The sequence below is a fragment of the Crinia signifera genome, chromosome 9 (genome assembly GCF_055691185.1).
Source record: "Crinia signifera chromosome 9, ASM5569118v1, whole genome shotgun sequence".
Lineage (NCBI taxonomy): Eukaryota > Metazoa > Chordata > Amphibia > Anura > Myobatrachidae > Crinia > Crinia signifera.
In genome coordinates, this window is record NC_139225.1 from 24143023 (window position 1) to 24159872 (window position 16850).

Sequence of the window (16850 nt, forward strand, 5' to 3'; positions counted from 1 at the left end):
TTCTGATTCGCACATACTTCCTGCGTGGCCAGTCCAGATACAGCAACCGAAACCACGCATGGTAACTGTACACACAGATGCTGATTCTGATTCGCACATACTTCCTGCGTGGCCAGCCCAGATACAGCAACTGAAACCACGCATGGTAACTATACCAACGGATGCTGATTCTGATTCTCACATACTTCCTGTGTGGCCATCCCAGATACAGCAACTGAAACTACGCACTGTCACTATACCCACGGATGCTGATTCTGATTCGCACATTCTTCCTGCATGGCCAGCCCAGATACAGCAACCGAAACCACACACGGTAACTATATATATATATATATATATATATATATATATATACGGATTCTGATTAAACTCACCATCAGGTATCTCCAGGCCCACACTTTAAAACTTACAAAATCAACCATAACTTAACCTTAACTTATCGAATAACTTAACCTAAAATAAAGACACAAACACAAGTGCTGGTGTTTAAAAATGAATGTCAAAATTTATTTTGACAATTAACTATATAACTATAATTGGTGGCAGCACCAAAGAACGGTCAATATAGGAAAGTGGGGGTTAAACATGCATACACATCGCTGGTGATCACTCTCCCTACAAAAACCACCCGGGCAGATGGTGTGGCCATCCCCCGTGCAGAAGCATATCCCATGACAATCGATGTCAAGGGAGAGTGCACCCACTATCTACATACACACAGGTCTATTAGAGATGACCATTCTTTACCGCCGCCGAAGAAGAAAAATAGGGAAGGGTGGGTGGGGCTTCTCAGGACAGAGGCAGATCACTCTAGCACGTGATCACTCCTAACCATTGTAATCCCTCCCCCCTGATAGGCCTGATGGTCTTAAAGGGGCTGCAGTCTATCAGGTGTGTCCTGGACACCCTGTGAGGTACTATAAGAAAGAAATGGATAGACTGCGCTCACCTGTGATGCGCTTGTGATGAATATACAAATATAGTGTGTAGATGTAAGCAAAAGAAGAGAGTAAGATGGTAAGTGGTTAAAAATTAATGAATTTATTAAATAAAAATGAAGTCGCAGTGGGAGAATGTGTGGAGTCCTGGTGATGCAGGAATAGGCCAGCGGGGTATCACTCCACTAGGCCTATTGTTTAGGTGTAAGAGTGACCTAGGTAGGACTCTTTAACCATAGGTCCCTTAATAGGAACCTATGTGGGTGACCGCAGCGGTCTGTATGGGCAAGGGGATGGGGGATTACGTTTATACAATGTCCAAGTGCACAGTATTGCGGGGTGCAATTGTCCTGTGGTACTGTGTCAAAGTCTCATATTAGCGGTGTTACTGCAGGATAGGAACGAATAAGGATGTTGTCCAAAACTGTGTGCCAGCCCTAGTGGCTGAAACGCGTTGGTACACCCACAGACTTCAGCCTCAGACTTCAGCAAACATCAATCTATGTAATCCACCCCCTTCTGCCACAGCCTCCTCCCAGCCGGGAGTACGAGCCAGCAGTACGCTGTCTATCGTTTCCAAGGGAACTGTGCTCTCACGAGAGCGGAACCCGGAAGTCACGAGGGACAGACACTGTGGAGCCGGGTGCCGGCGCACGGCTGTGCATCCACCCGCGCCATCGACAACAGCTCCCTAGAGGCGGCAGAACTCCTACAAGGATCCGGTAAGAGTACAAAGCGGGACGCCGCTCACTGTCCTCCACCCCGGTCATTTTTCCTGGCACACAGTTTTGGACAACATCCTTATTCGTTCCTATCCTGCAGTAACACCGCTAATACGAGACTTTGACACAGTACCACAGGACAATTGCACCCCGCAATACTGTGCACTTGGACATTGTATCCACGTAATCCCCCATCCCCTTGCCCATACAGACCGCTGCGGTCACCCACATAGGTACATAGGTTCCTATTAAGGGACCTATGGTTAAAGAGTCCTACCTAGGTCACTCTTACACCTAAACAATAGGCCTAGTGGAGTTATACCCCGCTGGCCTATTACTGCATCACCAGGACTCCACACATTCTCCCACTGCGACTTCATTTTTATTTAATAAATTCATAAATTTTTACCCACTTACCATCTTACTCTCTTCTTTTGCTTACATCTACACACTATATTTGTATATTCATCACAAGCGCATCACAGGTGAGCGCAGTCTATCCATTTCTTTCTTATAGTACCTCACAGGGTGTCCAGGACACACCTGATAGACTGCAGCCCCTTTAAGACCATACACATACCTATAGGACCTACGCTAATGATAAACTTGAGCGCATATTACCTAATATTCACTACAATGAGACGTGCGGCTCTACACCAGGCACTTGCATGAAGACGCAGACATTTGTACAGCAAAAAAACACAGACAGGTATGCAACTACAAGTATAGAATAAGCCCCTTTGTGTTTATAGATATCGAAGATTTTTTTTTTTTACACAAATTATTTTTTTAACAGCTGCATAATGGGGTAAAGTGCAATAAGGGAGATTGCTAAAACCAGTCAGGGAGTTAGGGAGATTGATTCTCTTTAAGGGAGTCTCCTAAAGAATGCAGTGCGGACAACTAGTCAGGAAAGAAAACCATACGCTCGTCTTTTGATTTGACTGTGATAAGTAACTTGCCTCTCACCTACATAACTGTCTGCAATATCGCCAGCTCTCTTAGAAAATCAGTGCTATCATAACTTGGCGATGATGTTTGTGCTTAGTAACCCCTGACTGGCCCGGATCTGCTCAGCGTCTGAGCAGCCATGTTATCAGGAAGGGAAAACGAGGGGAAAAGCTAATTAGGAGAAGACTTGGAACGGTCACAATTAACAAGTCTGCATATCTCATTGCATAACAGTGACTGCACAAAAATAGCACAGGAGCAGACAGGGTCCCTCCCAAAATATGCGGAACAGGAGTAGTCTGCAGCCAGACGCTGGCTGCTCGCAGACTTTTATGGGGCTGCTGTGTCTTTTTCACTATTTCTGCCCCAGCCAAGAAAATATTGTACAAGCTGGAACGTGCAGCAATCCCCCAGCATGCAATGCGCCCAGGCCCAGCCTCTCGCAGTCCGTGGGTTAAATTTTAACTCATTTCACATGTTTTTTGTGAACTTTGCCTGACATCTTCAGGCATGCAAATTCTGTCATCAGGTTACACTTAAAGAATCACTTTGCAGGGGCTCACTTTGAATCAATTAAAAACACACAGTTTCTGAATCTTGCTTTCCTTGGCCCCGGGGCACTTTCTGCAAGGAAAGTTTCCATTCAGAGTATAGAAGGAAAGGGTGAGACTGAAACGGAGGGCAGAAATGCGCAGAATATAACGGGATACATGACCCCTGTACTTTCAGTTTTGGAACCACATGTGGAATTTTTGAATTTATATGTGCTTTTTTTTTTAAATATTCCCAATGTAAGGGAAGTACTGATTGTGCTTCAGATATGATAGGCCTCATCCGAAGTCAGAATCTGCGGCTGCTTCATTGTTAGCCTTATACTACAACTACATCTGCCCATGTATACTGAAAATCCCTGCGTCTGAATGTGGAAGTCCCTGTACTTTGCTGTCTGCAAATCACTCACTTTAGTCCCTTAACTCAAGGGTGTAACTTCCATAGGTGCAGCTGCTATGGGGTCCAGATCTGAGATGCGCCACCTTCCCTGTCACAGTTATGTACATGTGTTATATACAAGGTATACTGTAGCTACCATAGGTGCAGGGGGTGCAGCTGCTATGGGGCCCAGAGCTGGGAGGGGCCACCTTTCCTGTCACAGTTACATGTGTTATATACAGGGATGTAGATACCATAAGTGCAGGGAGTGCAGATGCTATGGGGCCCAGAGCTGAGAGGGGCCACCTTCCCTGTCACAGGTACATGTGTTATATACTGGGTGTAGCTACCATAGGTGCAGGGAGTGCAGCTGCTATGGGGCCCAGAGCTGGGAGGGGCCACCTTTCCTGTCACAGTTACATGTGTTATATACAGGGGTGTAGATACCATAAGTGCAGGGAGTGCAGCTGCTATGGGGCCCAGAGCTGAGAGGGGCCACCTTCCCTGTCACAGTTACTGTGTTATATACAGGGGTGTAGCTACCATAGGTGCAGGGGGTGCAGCTGCTATGGGGCCAGAGCTGAGAGGGGCCACCTTCCCTGTCACAGTTACTGTGTTATATAGAGGGGTGTAACTGCCATAGGTGCAGGGAGTGCAGCTGCTATGGGGCCAGAGCTGAGAGGGGCCACTTTTCCTGACACAGTTACATGTGTTATATACAGGGGTGTAGCTGCTATGGGGCCCAGAGCTGAGAGGGGCCATCTTCCCTGTCAGTTATATGTGTTTTATAAAGGGGTTTACCTACCATAGGTGCAGGGGGTGCAGCTGCTATGGGGCCCAGAGCTGAGATGGGCCCCCTTTCCTGTCAAAGTAACATGTGGTATATATTTTTTTTTCCCATTCGGTTGTACATATGGGCCCTTACAAACTTTTGCTATTGGGCCTACAAATATCTAGTTACGCCACCGGTTGAACCCCATTCTGCCGCAGGTGTCCCAATTTATGTCTGCAGGCGGAAAACACATCCTTGTCACATGCAATCACATAGTCACCACCAAGTTACTTCCTGGAGTCAACAGGCGGGACAGTTGGTACAGTATGTACTAACAAGTTCTGTTTGTGTGCGGACTGTGTTTTTTATCCCTTTGGCGTGGGCATAGGTGCCAATTTATGTTTTTGCTGGTGGGTGCTCAAGCCAAAAATATAGGGGAGTGGCTTCATTGGAAAGGGGCGTGACCACAAAATAATACTGATTTATATTATGCAGCACAGTTGTCTCTAATATTCAAATTCTGGCAACAGTGCAAATTATGCCCACACAGTGCAGGTACAAAAATCCCCCCCACAGTGCCAAATACATAAATGCCCCACACAGTGCAGGTACATAAATGCCCACACAGTACCTGTGCCAGCGAGGAGGGGGAGTGCAGTGGGACACGGGCGGGTGGGCCGCTGCTGAGCGGGTGGGTGCTAATCAATTTCCGTAGGCGCTCGGGCCCTCAAGCACCCACAGAATCGGCTCCTATGGGTGTGGGTGCAGTATGCAGATGCCCGCAAGATCCATATTCAGGTCTTTTGCTTTTTGGGATCCTCTTTGCTGGGGATCCTTACTGTCAGGATCCTGACCGCATCCCAACATAACATATAACAAAATGGTACATTAGATGCTTAGTTTTGTTATCTTTCCCTCTGAGGAAATAAAAAAAAACAAGTTGCACTCAGCCTCTGATTATGAAATATTGGTTTAATGGTCTAATTAGCAATATAATTACTTACAAACATCGACATTGCTTTGCCTGGGCTATTGTGCTTGGGGCTCATGGAAACTGTAAAGCACATGAAACATAAAATACCCATCGATGTCCTCTCCACATACCTACAGTATGTAGCCAGCAAACCAGACATTACATGGACAGTAGGAAGACAACAAGACTCTGGACATCCAAGTCCATCATGTTATCATCCTATAATTAGCTGGTTATATACACAGCTCACGAATAACCCTTTTACACCAAAACGCCGGGTCGCACCCGGCTTTTTTAGACCCAGGTTGAAGCCGGGTGCGACCCGGCGTTTAGTGCAATTTACACCGGTGCTTGGAGATGACAGGATGATGTCATCTCCAAGCGCCAATCACCGCCGCCGCCGGACCGGAACGCTGCTGGGGGCAGCCCAGCACTAAAGGTGCCCATACACTAGTAAGATTTATCATCAGATCTGGCTGGTTGGAACAAAAACATGGTTATGGATGAGTGACAGTTTTCCAGCATTTCCAAGCAAATGGTCAACTGTCATTTGCACTCATCCATAACCAGGTTTTTGGTCCAACCAGCCAGATCTGAAGATAAATCTGCGTGTGTATGGCCACCTTTAGGTAAGCTGCTGGGCTGTCCCCAGTCCCCGCGCACACTCCCCCCGCCGTCGCACAGGAGGTGAATGGATGCCGCACACAGGCATCCCTTCACCTCCCTCCCCCGCCGCCGCTGCTGTCTGCAGGGTATAGCAGACAGCAGCGCCGGCTGTCAGTGTCAGGCTGACAACCCGTCCAACATGCGGACGCTGCGGTCCGCAGGTTGGACGTTCCCCATTCATGTAAATGGGAGCCGGGTCATCCGACCCGGCGTTCCCATTTACACCGCCCTCTACCCAGGTCCTAGCCGTGTTCTACCCAGGTCAGGACCTGGGTAGAAGTCCCGTGTAAAGGGACACGGCGTTAGGGATTTACACCGCCGAAGATCCGGGTCTGACCCCCCGCTGACCTGGATTTTTCGGCGCTGTAAAAGGGGTTTAATTAGACAACAGAAAAAAGAGGAAAACATCTGAAACACAATTTTAAAAATTAATCAGTAAAATAAGATTATTAGGAAGCTACATGACTTTTTTTATATTGTGTCCTTTGCTGGCTTCACCGTTCCATCTTATTACACCTTTGCTTGGCTTTGCAAATACATCTTGGTGCACCTCTGTACAAAGCTCGATCACTTTATCTTGGTACACCTTTGTATGGCTTCAGCAGTTTTTCTTGGTGCTCCTTTGCATGGGTTCAGCTCTCCATCTTGGTACACATTGGCGTGGCTTCCCATTTCCCACTTGGTCCACTTTTTGTTTGCTCCACCATTTCATCTTGCATGTATTCCCATTCCATCGTACATTGCATCACCTCTCCAGCTGCACAGTTCTACTAAACATAAGCTTCTAGCTCATCGCTGGTACCAGAAGCTTTCGCTAGCACTCAGCTTCCTGATTTGGCTCCAGGACTTACTGGGGGAGCCCTCCACGAAAAAATAACAATTCCCAGATACAATAGCCCAAAGCCTATTATAGGACTTAGATGCCGGGTCCACGGAATGTGTAGAATTCTAGAAATTGCTAATTCCATCTGCATCACAGCTGCCATAGAAACATAGAATTTGACGGCAGATAAGAACCATTTGGCCCATCTAGTCTGCCCCTTTTTTTACCCTTCAGGTAATCTCAACCCTTTTTGATCCTTATTTCTTTTTAAGGATATTCATATGCCTATCCCAAGCATGTTTAAATTGTTCTACTGTCTTAGCCTCTACCACCTCTGATGGCAGGCTATTCCACTTATACACTACCCTTTCTGTGAAGTAATTTATTTCTAACATTTCCCCTGAACCTACCTCCCTCCAGCTTCAGTGCATGTCCTCGTGTTCTATTACTTTTCATTTGAAGAAAATGTCCCTCCTGCACTATGTTAAAAACCTTCATATATTTGAAACTTTCTATCATGTCCCCCCTTTCCCTTCTCTGCTCCAAACTATACATGTTAAGATCTTTTGGTCTTTCCTGGTACATTTTGTGATGTAGGCCATGCACCATTTTAGTTTCCCTTCTTTGTACAGTCTCTAATGTATTTATATCCTTCTGGAGATATGGCCTCCAGAACTGGACACAGTATTCCAGATGAGGCCGTACCAATGACCTATAAAGTGGCATTATTACTTCTTTTTTTCTGCTACTGATTCCTCTCCCTATGCGACCAAGCATCTGACTAGCTTTCCTCATTGCTTTGCTACATTGCTTTCCTGCCTTTAAGTCACTTGAAATAGTGACTCCTAGATCCCTTTCCTCCTCAGCAGTTTCCATTATAGTACCCTTGATACTATATTGAGCTTTTGGGTTTTTGAGTCCCAAGTGCATAATTTTGCATTTTTTAGCATTAAACTGTAGTTGTTGCCATGCTCTTGACCAATTCTCAAGTTTACCTTCCTGGGTTGCTTTGGTAAACCCTGGACATCATAGATATTTGCAGGTGCAACCTTTTCAACCACAAAAGAGATGAACTGGTTTAAGTCAGGTGTAGACATAAAAAAAGAAAAAAGAAAAAAAAATACATTGTGAGACTACAGGAGGAGCACGGAGAACTCTTTCTGCAAGGTGGATGTAAGACATGTCCTGTGTCAAGGACATAAAGGCCCCAGAATGTTTTATGTAATTCTGGGCTTTCAGAAAAATGAATCAATTATCTAAATGCATCTTATAACACTAACTAATCTAGAGCTGGCCGTACATCTACAGATTTATTGTCCGATATGGGTGGGTTATTTGTTTTGAAGAATGACGTAGCGCTACACTGAGGGATCAGCCTATCTGGGCATATTGAGATCTGCCCCCAGAATTCCTTCAATAGACAGTAAGAAAGTGTGGTTAATACCCAGCAAATGGGCGCTCCCCTTTCTGGGCACACAAGGGTGTATCAAATTGAAATAAAATAATACTCCCCTTTATGCGTTATCCTTGTGTCGTCATAGAAATTCTTCCAAATCACGGTGGTTCCAGGTGGTCAATGTGGTCACGATGGATATGTGGAAATGAAGTACATAAGCGTACATGCAATGGGTGAATCTGATTAAATTCTTATAGTTTCTGTACAACCTCTAAAGACAAGATGCGTACCAAACTCACACGAGTAATGGTATGATAACACATAGAAAGGTATCTTTATGAAAATAATGGATGACGTACCGGTACTCACGGCGTATGATGAAGTTATACGTCCCTAAAGGTTTCTTTTTTCCCAAAATAAAAGTATTTATTTTAATACATGTGTGGTAAAATGATTTAAAAGTCAGCTAAAAATAGGTAGAGGCCTCGGTGGGGTGGATGGGTGTAGCGGTACTCCCCAAGGAAATCAAGGATCCGGATCTGTTCTCACTTGGTACACCGCAGACTCACTCACCCAAAAACTTCAGCCTGTTCCTATACTCGCACACTGAGTATGATCAACATGTTTCGAGATCCATAGTCTCTTCCTCAGGATCCATTCTTACGCATCTTGTCTTTATAGGTTGTACAGAAACTATAAGAATTGAATCAGATTCACCCATTGCATATACGCTTATGTGCTTCATTTCCACATATCCATCGTGACCACATTGACCACCTGGAACCACCGTGATTTGGAATAATTTCTATGGCGACACAAGGAAAACGCATAAAGGGGAGTATTATTTTATTTCAATTTGATATACCCTTGTGTGCCCAGAAAGGGGAGCGCCCATTTGCTGGGTATTAACCACACTTTCTTATTGTACAATATGGCTGGTTGGAACAAAAACCTGATCATGGATGAGAGCAAATGACAGTTGACCAATTGTTTCGAAATGTTGTAAAAATGTCAAACTGTCATTCAGATATTACCAGGTTTTTGTTCCAACCAGCCAGATCTGACAATAAATAAAGGAGCATCGGGTGTTCACAATGCATTTCCCAGGGGAAGAGAGTGGAGAACAAGTCAGGAACGAAACCTATCTGATTGACGTCTGTAGGCTCACCGCCATTGGGTGCCTGAACCACACCCCATATACTAGCCACACCTCTATTACTGTGTTATTCCTGTCTTAGGGCATAATATAGGGCCTTATTTTGGTTCACTCTTTCTGACAAAATCCTTCTTAGATGGACAAAACCATGTGCACCGCAGGGGAGCATATGCAAAATGTGCAGAGAGAGTTACATTTGGGTGGGGTTTTACTTCAAAGTGAGATCTATATTGAAGTGTAAAAATAAAGCAGCCAGTATTTACCCTGCACAGAAACAAAATAACTCAACCAAATCTAATTCTCTCTGCACATGTTACATCTGCCCCCCTGCAGTGCACATGTTTTTGTCCATCTTAGAAGGATTTTGTCAGAAAGAGTGAAACAAAATAAGGCCCATAGAGACACTGGGCCATTGCTACAGGTATCCGGATGATAAGTCGACAGTGTGTCTACAGGTTAACACCAAAAGGTCGATGTGCACAAGGTTGATGTTGACAAAAGGTTGACATATGCAAAATGTCAACGTGCCAATGGTTGACACATGAAAAGATCGACATGAGTTTTTCCTGATTTTTGGGGAGCCATTTATGCTGACTGCACACTGTAATTGTGTATCTTTGCGGATTTAATATGCAGCCTGTATATGGCGCTTATGTATTCTGTTGTCAGATGTACGGAGCAGCAGAACCCTTGTGGCGCCTTATAAATGAAAGGTAATACCAGTCATTGTCATCCTCTCTCACAGAGCTTTGGAGAAACAGACACCAGTCATCTGGTTCAGCACTGAATACATTTGCAAAATACAATAATGATTGCACAACGGAAATAATAACGGTGTCAGTGCTCGTATGTGTCTTTGCACCAGTTGCCTGATTTTGCCTCCTTTGTTCTGTGCCGCTGCTCGGCGCGCTGATTTACTCCTGGAAAATAGTCATGCACAAGTAGCCGCCGCTTCCGCCACGCCTGATAGTGGTAATTATAATAATAAAACTAAACAGCTGTTGCTGAACAGCAGAATGAGGCTCTGGGACAGTTTGCGCACATTGCCTAAATGATCAGCTCGCGGGAGGACCCAGGGAGGGCTACCAAACCCACTGAATCTTAAGCTAATTATTTAAAGAGGGGAGGGCGGAAAAACGAGGACATGAAAGAGGGGCCCAGATGCCCAACCTGACGTTTATGTTTCTTTATCAAAGATTTCTGCTGCATAGCAACGCGGAGAGATGGGGGTGAAATCAGGGGGCCGGATTCCCCCTATTTACATCGCCTGTCCCAGGACAAGCCATGGAACAAAGAGACAACATCATTTTTCAAGTGTCCTTCTCCATTATTCCCCCCTCTTTTATATCAAGGCCTGGAGCGCCCATGTGTCCTGTGCTATCCCAAGAGAAGAACAAAAGGCACAATCTGAGAATGTGGCATCTCCTTAACGCTGTCACTACCCAGAGGGAGGACGGAATACTCCGTCCTTTGTCTCCCCCCCTGCTCCCTTGGGAATTGGTTTACTGGACTTGCTAAACTGTAAATGGTTGACGCCTCGGCCAGAATGAAGATCACTTGAGGATGACTTGGCCTGAAGCTTCGGGATCACAGCTAATTGCTATCATTTCTATACCTGACGAGCATCAAAAGACGCGGCTGGGCCTTCCCGGGCTGAGGCGGAAAATATTAAGGCACTCAGTCAGCGGTGACAAGTTTACGAGCGTGGATGTCACAGCAAGAAAGAAAGTTTGATGGCCACATATTTTTTAAAAAATAGTTTGTGAAAGTGTGACGGGTAATTATTACAGCGCCAAAATATTATACGTTAGTTATCCCCCCGCAACAAGAGGAGCTTGTAATCCTTATACATTAACACTCAGGGCTGCCATCATAAATTGTGGGGTCCGGGACTAACGAAATAGGCAGCCCCCCACCCCCCATCCGGGGTCTGCAGGAATGGCCACACAACTCTATCTCTACATTTCTATAAGAGAAATTTCGACTGTGGTTATGAAATTTATACTTGATAGACTCCAGCACTGGGCCCCCTTTTTTCCTTGGCCCACAATTGGAGTCCTGGGGAGTCCCCCCTTATGGCAGCCCTGGTGGGACTGATTCCTAATCAGATGGATCTTTGTGTATTAATGCAAGCTGCACATTGGATTGCACGCAGTGTTTGCACAGATCAGTTTTCCTGTGAAATTGGGTGATTCGGTGCGGCAATAAATGCAAGCATAGGGGCATAGGAAAACTGATTCTGACGGATCCCTTACGCCTGTCATAAGGCTAATAATGATGGTTACCAATGATTACATTAGCTGAAGGTAGCAAAACAGGATTATGTGGCTGCCAGCAACTATGGCCACATTAACTGTGGCTCAGAATGAGACCTGGTAGCTATAGAGTGAAGGTAAATGATGCAAAAAAAATGGGGCCTAATTCAGACCTGATCGCTGGGCTGATAATTTTCAGAGCCCTGTGATCAGGAGCCCCACCAGAGTGACATACCGCCCTGTGCAAGCTTGAGAATGGCGCGGTTTGTGAAAATATTGCAGCCCTGCGGTTATCTGAATATCCAACCGCAAGCCGCTCGCCATGGAATGATTTCCCAGTGTGCCCAGTCTGTGCGTAGCCCAGGACTTACTCAGCGGCTGCAATAGAAACAGGCTGATCGGGGCCAGAGCTGACGTCACATGACTTCCTCTCAAACAGCTGGCCACGCCTACGGTTTCCCTGAACCCAGTAAAAGGCCGGATACCTCCCCCAAACTCCGGCTTCCTGTCAATCATCTTGCGTATTAATAAAGTAGCTGGATTCTATCGCAGGATGGCCTCACGCATGAAAACTGTACATATGCTCAGTCTATCGATAATCACTTGACCTTCTCATTTGCAGACATGCGATCAGTACTGAATCAGTCCCCTAGTCCTTTGCATGTTGCAACGTAATACTGATTGACATATTTATTCCCAGTAGTTGGGGAATGCCAAGAGGCCTACCCCAGGCGTTGCATTTCCACAGCAATCTGTGCAAGCGGCAGTTTTCCCCTCTCTTACATGGATGTTTAAATTGTGGGGGGGGGGGGGGGAGGTGCTGGTCCCCCAGCACAGCCATCTCTGGGTGTAAGATCACAGCCTTTGGGACCTTGCTCTGCCTGCAGAGTAGCAGAGGGAGTCGCTTTGTGCATCTCCCCTACGTGAGGGCTTTAGATATCAATGAGGGCACATTTGTCGCTGTCAGTAGACGCTGCTGATACATAAAAGCTTTTGTCCTTGCATCAGATCAGGCTGCACCAAGTGTCCTGTCTATAGATGGGAAGGTGACCTTGCCATGGGTCCCTCATGACTGTGCCCAAATGACCTGTCTCTGACCTGGGAGCATTTACGTGAGAGGGCCTTTCCCCTACTCTGACAGGACGCTTATGTGATGGAGGAGCTGATGATGTCCCTTCTGTCTCCAGTATGTGGGGTTCCAAGGCAATCATTAACGGTCCTGAGCCCGGGGCGGTCGCTGTTTGTCAGCTTAAAGGGTAGCCACTGCTTACTTCTGGAGGTTTGATTCTGCCTTACAGTATATTGCTAATAGCATTCAGAACGTTGTGTAAGGAGGATTGTTTTTGCTCTTGGTTATTTTTAGGCCCGGAGAGCATTTTCTCTTATATGCTTGTTTTTTTAGGTAAATATGAAGGACCCCCTGAATGCATTTATGGGGGGGGGGGGGGACTGCACCAGAATCCTCTGAGCCTCCATTTTTGTTCACAAAAGCCTGTAGGTTTCTATGGGGCTGCTGATATGCAGAATTGGGCAATCGATCCATAGCCTGGTCCCAGGAGCTGATGCCAAGCTGAAAAACCAATCCGGGAAACACCTTGGAGGTAGCCTTCATAGAAGCGGGGTCTGAGGGGAGGGGTCTGTTGAAGGGGTGGGATCATAGCCTGCCACTTTGTACCCCCGAACACACCCACCCCAGCATGCCACCGTTGACCCGTAACACAGCCAAGCCACCAGTCTGTCACCTTCTACCATCTCCCAGCCACCAGGGACTCTTCCCTGTCAATCCAACCCTGGCCCGATCTTGGGTATAAACCAGGCATGTCCAAACTGTGACCCTCCAGCTGTTGTGAAACTACACATCCCATCATGCTTTGCCATAGTTTTAGTATTCCCTAATATCAAAACTGTGGCAAGGCATGATGGGACTTGTAGTTTCACAAAAGCTGGAGGGCCGTAGTTTGGAAATGCCTGGTATAAACCATTTCACAAACCCACAACGGCATCTGGATTGTTATTCTTAGTCTTGATGATTTTAAGATTAGTAATGGTTCATTATAATGCCTCTGTTTGCAAGGATGTACACGATGACCACTCAGGCATAAATATAATTGTAGCAGAACAAACACCCCAAGGCCCAAAGTCACATGATGGTCTAGGTCATCATTCTTTATCAGTAAATATAGTCTGGTCTTATGCGCATCCCGGCATTGACGGCGTTAACAAGACCCTATATGAATCAAAGGCTTTAGTGCGTTTTTTTTTTTTTTTATTCCATCAACTGCTAAATAAAAAAAATCTGCAAGTGGTATTTTAAGAATTCCTTTTGATGGCTGCTCTCTCGCCTGCAGAACTTTGAAATCCAAATCCCGCCTCAGATGGGGAGAGTTGGGACGTGGAGAAATTAGCAATTTACAGCAAACGTGTTGTCTGTAATTGAAGCGGATCACACTCTCGTCCCTCCATGCCTAAGGTGGATAATCAATGACAGGACCCTGCAGACATATCCTGATCGCTCAGCAGATGAAAGTATCCAGACAAGTCCAATATACAGCTTCATCCCATCGCCACACGTGGAATGGTGCGGGATGCAACCAATCACATCACGCACCAACACCTACATGAACACTAGCAGCCAAGATGGCGTCCGCTGCCGCTGTGTTAGGGTTGCCATCGCCTTCTCAGACCTTAAGGCATTATAGGGCTTAAGTAATGACCTGGTTCCACAGGTGCTATCAGAATTCTGAGCAAGATTCATTGATGGGCATCTACAGTACACAGATCACGTGATGACACATGGTACAAGAAACATTAATGGGTGTGATGCCAGTTTAAGTAGGGTATCTTATAAGAATTTGCTGTGCTCGCTATGACCAGCATAGTATGCATGGGCATCTCAGACCTTACACATTCGGCCACACCTCACCCTGAGAGGCATCTGGCACATGTACAGGCCTCCTATTATACCTATAGATTGTAAGCTTGCGAGCAGGGCCCTCCCACCTCTATGTCAGTTTGTTTCTACCCAGTTTGTATCATAACTGTTGTTTCCAATAAAGTGCAATGGAATATGCAGCGCTATATAAGAAACTGTAAATAAATAAATAAATACAGTACATCTGCCCCAGTATACCCACCTCACTATCAGGTGCATGTGGCACATGTACAGAACGTCTGTGCAGATAGTCCACCCTCAGAGTACCAGCCTCACCCTCAGAGGCACCTGGCACATGTACAGTACATCTGCCCACATATCTCACCCTCAGAGTACCCACCTCACCCACAGAGGCTCCCGGCACATGTACAGCACATCTGCCCCAGTATACCCACCTCACCATCAGGTGCATGTGGAACATGTACAGTATGTCTGCCCAGATATTCCACCCTCAGAGTACCAGCCTCACCCTCAGAGGCACCTGGCACATGTACAGCACATCTGCCCCAGTATACCCACCTCACCATCAGGTGCATGTGGAACATGTACAGTATGTCTGCCCAGATATTCCACCCTCAGAGTACCAGCCTCACCCTCAGAGGCACCTGGCACATGTACAGCACATCTGCCCCAGTATACCCACCTCACCATCAGGTGCATGTGGCACGTGTACAGTACAGTACGTCTGCCCAGATATTCCACCCTCAGAGTACCAGCCTCACCCTCAGAGGCACCTTGCACATGTACAGTACATCTGCCCACATATCTCACCCCCAGGATACCCACCTCACCCTCAGAGGCACCTGGCACATGTACAGTACATCTGCCCACATATCTTACCCTGAGAGTACCCACCTCACCCTCAGAGGCACCTGGCACATGTACAAAGTGCATCTGCCCCTGTATACCCACCTCACCATCAGGTGCATGTGGCACATGTACAGTACAGTACGTCTGCCCAGATATTCCACCCTCAGAGTACCCCCCTCACCCTCTGAAGCACATGTCACACATACAGAACATCTGCCCACATATCTCACCCTCAGAGGCACCCGGCACATGTACAGTACATTTGCCCAGATACTGTATTACACCTTCAGAGTATCCTCTGAGATTTTTTACTTATGAACATTGATGCTTGTGTGGCCCCATAAGTTACCATGGGCAACTACAAATGCTTACAGATTCATTGTTTAGCTGTTTGCCCAGTTCCCCCCTCATCTGTGTCTAATGCCAGCGGTATTCTGTCAGAGTCATCAATAAATGACTTGTGGTCTAGTTGCATCTGTGGCGGAATGTATACTATCTGTATTTGGCTAACACGTCCATGTAGAGTATTGGGTTCCTTTTAATGACAAAACTTTTTTTTGGGAATGGAGGCAGCCGTGTCTGCTCCTGTCACAATCTGATAATCAGACCAGACAGAATTGACCGCTCTTATGCAACAATTTGTCACTGTCTAACAATTGCTACCGTATGTAGCAGGAGAACGAAGTGTGTAACAGAGTGAATGTGTAACAGAGAGATGCTAATACTAATTATTTTCACATTTCCAACATGGTTTTTAGTATTTTTTTCCCTAACTCTCTGGGTTCTGGATCATAGCTATTAAAGTCAAATAAAACCATACAGAAATGCTCTTTGCCAGCTCCTCCGCATCCTGTGATGTCCCCGCCCCTGAGGAGCACCACACAAGGAGGTGGGGCCTATAGAAAGTGTAGGGCAGATACAAAAAGAAAACATACCTATCTCCCTAATGATGCCCCGAACAATGTTTTTATTCCAAATGGACGAACAAAAGGACTTGAAATGTTATACATTGTTATATTTTTATTGCAAATAGTGTGTGTCAATGATATTCTTTTATTCCAATAAACACAAGTTTCAAAAAAGAAAGTGTAGGGCAGCCCTGGTACAGGGTGACACTACAAACTGCAGGGTGCTGCAACATCTTTGATTGTCAATGTTGACATCTGTCAACATGGATCCCCAATAAAGTGTATTGCGTACCCTCACATGGCAAGCGTCAGGCCAGTTGCCTTGCTGCACTCAGAACACTTTGTCATTCCCAATTGGAGTTCATACAGTATGAGAAAGTCCACAAAATGAAGAAAGAACTCTCCTGAAAAACGAATGTTGACCTTTCATGTGTCTTTTGGCATCGGCATTGTCTGTCAGCCATCCGGATACCGCCTCTAGATACATGCCTGTTATTAACATGTGAAAAATGAAAGGTCATCACGTGTACAGTATCTACATATATACAAAAGGCTATATACTCCTCACCTCTACGAGGTGAGGTACTGCCACTGACCACTAGAGGCCACTGGAGGGAC

General features: G+C 46.0%; 1 long non-coding RNA gene across 1 annotated transcript in view; it reads left to right on the forward strand.

Moving 5' to 3' along the window:
* Window positions 1-16296, forward strand: part of LOC146035250 (uncharacterized) — a 47652-nt gene extending 31356 nt beyond the window's left edge. Inside the window, exon 3 of the long non-coding RNA XR_014460608.1 lies at window positions 13931-16296. This is a non-coding gene — a long non-coding RNA (uncharacterized LOC146035250). The remainder of the gene's footprint in view (window positions 1-13930) is intronic.
* The last annotated feature ends 554 nt before the right edge of the window (window positions 16297-16850 follow it).